Consider the following 6,000-nt stretch of genomic DNA (forward strand, 5'->3'; position numbering starts at 1 on the left):
GCGTCATTAACATGCCTATTCCATATTAACTTAAACTACCAGATTGTTAAAACAGCATTTGGACTGGCAGCAAATGCTGAATTCCATACACACACACACACGGGATGTCACCTTTCACTGATATCAGGAGTTTGAACATAACAGCATATACAATCCTCATCATCAGTACCTTTCATTCTTTTGCCCAAGTATTCTTTAACATAGCTGATAATAGCCTTTTGAACAGTTTTCAAATCCCTCCCAAAATAATGAAGCATTGTTTCCCCCTCAAAACAATTTGATGTTTCTAATAAGCAGTTTACGCTATGAATTTCCCTTCTGCATCAATTATTCAATGAAATGAAAGAATCTACTGGAGGGAAAGAAAAGAATCCACCTTAGAGTATTCTTTCACCATCTGTTCCTTCCTAGAGATGGCTGTCAAATCACCTTCACTGAAGTACTAAATTGCACAGCAAAAATGTCATTCATTTTTTAATCTTCACTTGAGATTAGAATCGGGTAATCACAGAGGGTTCATCTGTAGATAACTCATCTCACGGGATTCCTCTAAATGTAGGCTTTTTCCTCCTCTTTACAAGTGCTGAAGAACAGAACATTTGCTGTGATCATTGTCCTTGTGACAGCTACATGACTGAAAGTGATAATATCATACTAATAATATAAATAGTGCTTAGATAGTAATTCTTTTAAACATCCAAAATACAGAGAACTTGGCCAGAGCAGGCAAAGTGAAGTTTGTTCTTGAAGATTAAGATTATAGTATGTTATTCTTTTGATGTATTTCAAAATGGACAGTTAATAAAGTATACCTCACAAAGGCATGAAAAAGGTTGTGAAGACAGAAAATTTGAGGAGGAACAACTGCTGACAACATAAGACCATTCAGAATGCTTAAGATAAGGCAACACTATAATGAAACACTTTGAGACGATGTCAGTGTAAGTTGAAAGAACAGCATTATATAAAATTTAGTACAGACAAGTTCACAGCAAAGAACTTGCAGAAGAATTTCAACCTTTTAAACACATTACACTAGATTAGACAATTTCCTATGGCACATAGATTCATATCTGAATTATACTAGTGTAAAACTGAGGTAATCATAATAAGTCCAATTATTGTGGTTATATATTTATAATTGACTAGTATTATTGAAAGTATTTGATTAACAAGGATAGCTAATTGAAAATATAACCCAACATACAGCAAGAGTTGAAATACAAAATACAATGATTCACATGTTACAAAATGATACGAATACATTAGCTTAATTCATTTCATGGGCCAAATCAATTCATTACTATAGCTGAAAATATAATTACTTTAGATAGACATTTATTTTTAGTTTTAGCTGTTTCTTCTTGTATTCCAGTAGTATTGTTATTGCTACCTTTCTAAAAGAGACCTGTTAGTGAATACAATAGTTTGTGTAATATAATTTGTGGGTGGAAGATAGAAGAGGAAGTGTTCAAAAAAATTTTCCCATCCTCAGAATGAATTTCCTAGTTACCCACTACCAACAGTCAAACCTAATGTTCCAGCTTATTCAGTGTTGCCAGTTTGGTTGCCATTCATCTTTTATGATATAGTTTGGAGAACTCATAATTACGTTCTGGACCTAATACATCACATTCCAATAGCTTAGTCACACACCCAATTACTGTTTCACAGCCTGCATTGGCATTAAAATTCCATTATTATTTCTGTGATAGAAACCGTAACAAGAACAGGATTGGTAAACCAGGAAACTGTTTTGAAGGTGATGGTAATAGCAAAGGAGGAAAAAATGTAATTTACACCTATTCTTATACTCAAAGAACACACTTGTGCTCCTTGAATGATATGCAAAGCAATCAGTGATGTTGGTAAGAAGTAAAAATGTCCAAGAACAGTAATTTAAAAGATACCAGGCTCCTCTTGAACATACATACATATGTAACCAAACTGACTTTTGATTAGCATATTATATCAGAATTCATATGCAGTCAGTTTTTAAAGAATATAATCTTTTTTCCAATGCAAATTCAAAGCAAAGCATAATCTGTGAAACCGTTGCAATGGAGCAGAAACAGGTTGGGTATCTTTTTCCCCATCACAATTTTCTGCCTTAATAGAGAAGCATGCAGTAAAAGCTGGTTCATAGCATTCCAAGATCCATTGTAATATTGTAAGATTTATTAAAGATGATGTGGTGTTTTTTATTCCTTTTGTTTCAATGTTAACAGATATTATTTTCAGCCAAACAAGTAATTGGATATTATCTCTGTCCTGTGGAATTTTACTTGTACTAATGTACTGAGACACTACACTTTAACCAAAAATAACTTCTAAGAAAATCAAAGGATATATGATAGACAGATTTGTAAAAAGTTGTACCAGCTTGTATAGCAATGAGTTTTACCTCTGTTGATGAACAATAAATGAACATTTTTCACTGAACACATTTGATTTCCTTAGTGCTTTTTGCTCACTTTGGCAGTTTATAAAACTTCATACACTGCAGTTCCTTACTTGAAACACAGCAGTGAATCAAATCAAGCATGACTGGATAAGTGTCTTCTAATTTTAAGAATCAGATCATGAACATTTAAATTACCAGCAAAGCAGTTTCATTCATTTATACTGAAGTTAGCAACATCCATTCTTTGTTGGGTAATTAGTGGTTTGGGTATCACAGAGTTGACAGCTGTTTATAAACTTTTAAAATGCAGCTACACCACAAGTACCACCACAGGCTGAGATCCTGGTAGCATGTAAGAAGTACATAAACATTTAACAAAACACCAAATTTGGTAAACATCTCATAATTAAGTACATTTTTTTTTTTTTTTTTAAGACTTCTGCTGATGGATTCCTTAAAAAGCTTCAAAACAGCAGGAGTCATCACACAATCAAACTCAATCATATGGCAAGATCATGTTGCATCATTCATGTTTTTAAACTCTACATTCTGTTGTCGGATGCCCAAAACATTGCTTTTATGCATGTAACACTAATTTATGTCTAAATTTTGCTGGGATTCCTGAATTAAAAGCTGTTCTCCCTCTCCAAGGAGCTTGATCCGATACATATTTTCATAGTACACCTCCACGACTCAATTCTGTAGAAAGCAGTTAACATGTCATCTAAAAAGATGGATAGAGGTTTTGAGCAATTGTCTCCCCACCTGTCTCCCCACCTACATGCACACAGTCTTGCTCATGACTACTCATATAATGGATATTAGTATCACCTGAGATCTATATATACCAAGATCCGACAGACACAAGGTATCCTCTGCTTATGCAGGAGGCATCCTATTTTCTACTGTTTTTTAGGGTCCTCTAGCAGAAACTGAAAATTTCTACATTTTATGGCTGCTTTTGGCTCCTACTCCATTACACTTACACTGCTCATGCCTTATGAAAGGACCCTCAGTATGAGGCACATCCTTTAGTATTTGTTATTGATTAACAGATGCTGAAAAAAGTAAACAGTTCCTCTTTCCAAACAACTGAACAATTATACATGACATAACTAGGCATTCTGTACTCAGTACTGTTTCAGACTGATATGCTTAATCAATTTTGGATGGGTGATCATATTTCAATCCTCCTTGTCCTTTTCTTTTTCCTTCCTCAAATGTATTCACTAGAGATTTTTCCAAAGTCTAGACAGAAAATATGTAATACTTCATTCCAATGTCTACCATAAAAATGAATATATTTTTGATTCCATTATACATTATTATCTGTTATGTGTGTGACATGAAAGCCTTTTAGGATATGTTTTCCCCTCTCCCAAAGTTATGTATTACCTCTCTTAACCTTAGCAAAGTTATATGCATGTATCTGAGAGCGAATAAAAATTTATGACTTTGGAAGCTCTGTAATTAGAAAATTACAGTATTTTAAAAAACCCAGAGGCACCGTAATTAATTACTGTTCTGTATATCTTTGAAAGTTTTATTAATTTTTTTGGTTAAAACTGAAAAAAAAAATACTTTATTTTTTTCTTTTAACACTTCAAAGCTTTGTGAGAGCTTAACTTTTTAAGTAATTACAGTTATTTCACACAGGAATGACATTTTTTCTAGGGCAAACACTTTGTGCAGAAGTACAATAGAAATAATGTTGTACCTTGTACTTTTAAGTACACACACTGCAGGAGGTGGTGGCAATAGATTTTTAAAAAAGTATTGACTTTGGAATGAAAGATCAGTAATATTTTTCAGTGCTTTCTTATTTTGAAATAATATTTTCATGATACAATACTAAAGAAATTAATAACTGGTTTGTTATATCTGGATTTTTTTTCTACATCCTTCATTACACTGTCTCTTTCACACATTGAGATTAGCCTTGCAGAAGTCATACTGAAATCTGAACAGCATTAAATTGAGAAACAATGAGAAAACTAAATGAATGTTAGAAAGGAGTCTTTTACGCTATATGGAGTTATTCTAATGATTTTCATTAACAAGAAAACTTTTCACTGAATGAAACAAATAACACTGATGAAAATGGATCTTTAGAACACTGTCTTTTCACAAATGCTGTTCCACACTAGTCTGTAAATTTTATGCTTTGTGATTATTTAAATTAATATATATATATATGTGTGTGATGAATGCTTACTGGTTTGGTGAATGAGGTAAATAGTTGCAACTCTAAGGACATCTGTATGCATAAATGTAGCTAGTGCTTTGGTGTTGTGAAGAACTTTAGTATCTTGCCACATCTACAGACAGGGTAATGGAGAGGACAGAATAAGATAATTCATATATTATCACTACAGCTTCTCTCCAGTAGAAGGTTCACTAAGCTGGAATGTATTATTTATGTTATTTTTTTTATACTATGGGTCAGTGCTTTCTGATTGTATTACAAGCAATTTAGAGAGATGCATGAAATACTCTGAAAAGAAATAAAACTGTCAAATCAGTTGCTTCTAAGGCTTTTTGACCAATATCAAACATCAAGATTGCAAATACTGCCCCTCTAAATATCATTTATTTTTTATTATGCTGTGCAATCAAATAAACACAAGGCTTGCTTCATCTCTTCTCAAGAGAGTTAGAAAACTGAAACATCAGAAATTTAAATCAGATGCCTTTTAGGTTTACACTGGCATTTTTAAAATCACCTCACTCTATGTCACCACAAGTCACCTACCTATACCACCTACACTATTTTAACAAACTCTTTGTCTTTCATATGCTTTCTACTTCTCAGACTTCTACATTCACATCAGAATTATATACTAATGCATTCAACAGATTATCTAGCCTACTGTTTAACTCTGTGAGATTATTAGAAAGCTGCTCTCCTTATTTGTCTGCAATTTATCCTTATCTCTTCTGACACATTCACGGGTTAATGCTTTGGTGAACCTAATTGGTAGTTAGTGAATTCTGTACATGTAATATTAAGCAGGAGTAAGAACACAAGTAGAATAGCTTTCTGTATCTTGCTGTAAAACTCTAATTTTGCATCAACTAGGAGAAAACATTCAAGTTTTATGCTTCCAATAAAAGGCAGAATGGATAATAATTAATTGTATCCAAAATACTAGCAACTCCAGAAGATTTCCTTTTCCTTCCTTTCCTTAGTGGTGTGTGAATGTGGAAGAACATTTCCTTTTCCACTGAAATGGGAAGATATAACTAGCTGTCTCTAGAGCTAATAAAAATGTGATAATACTGTTTTCCAACACTGGTTTTTTGGAACCTTCTCATTTGTTATTTTTTGCATCATTTTGACCTTACATTTTCATTTAACCATGATGTAAATTACATCAGCTCCTTTTCCTGTAAAAAGCCACAATGTGATTTAGACCTCATAGTGACCTGAATTTACCCTCCTCACCATCTTAGATAGATGATTTCTATGTAGGACAAATGGTATGGAGAGAGTTCTTTCCCCTTGCACAATCTTCTGTTACCAATTATACAAACCTTTCAATAATGGTTATAATTCTCTTCACAGATGCAGAATCAGTCTCTAAGTAATTACTTAC

Source organism: Oxyura jamaicensis, chromosome 4 (assembly GCF_011077185.1).
Source record: "Oxyura jamaicensis isolate SHBP4307 breed ruddy duck chromosome 4, BPBGC_Ojam_1.0, whole genome shotgun sequence".
Taxonomy (NCBI): Eukaryota; Metazoa; Chordata; class Aves; order Anseriformes; family Anatidae; genus Oxyura; species Oxyura jamaicensis.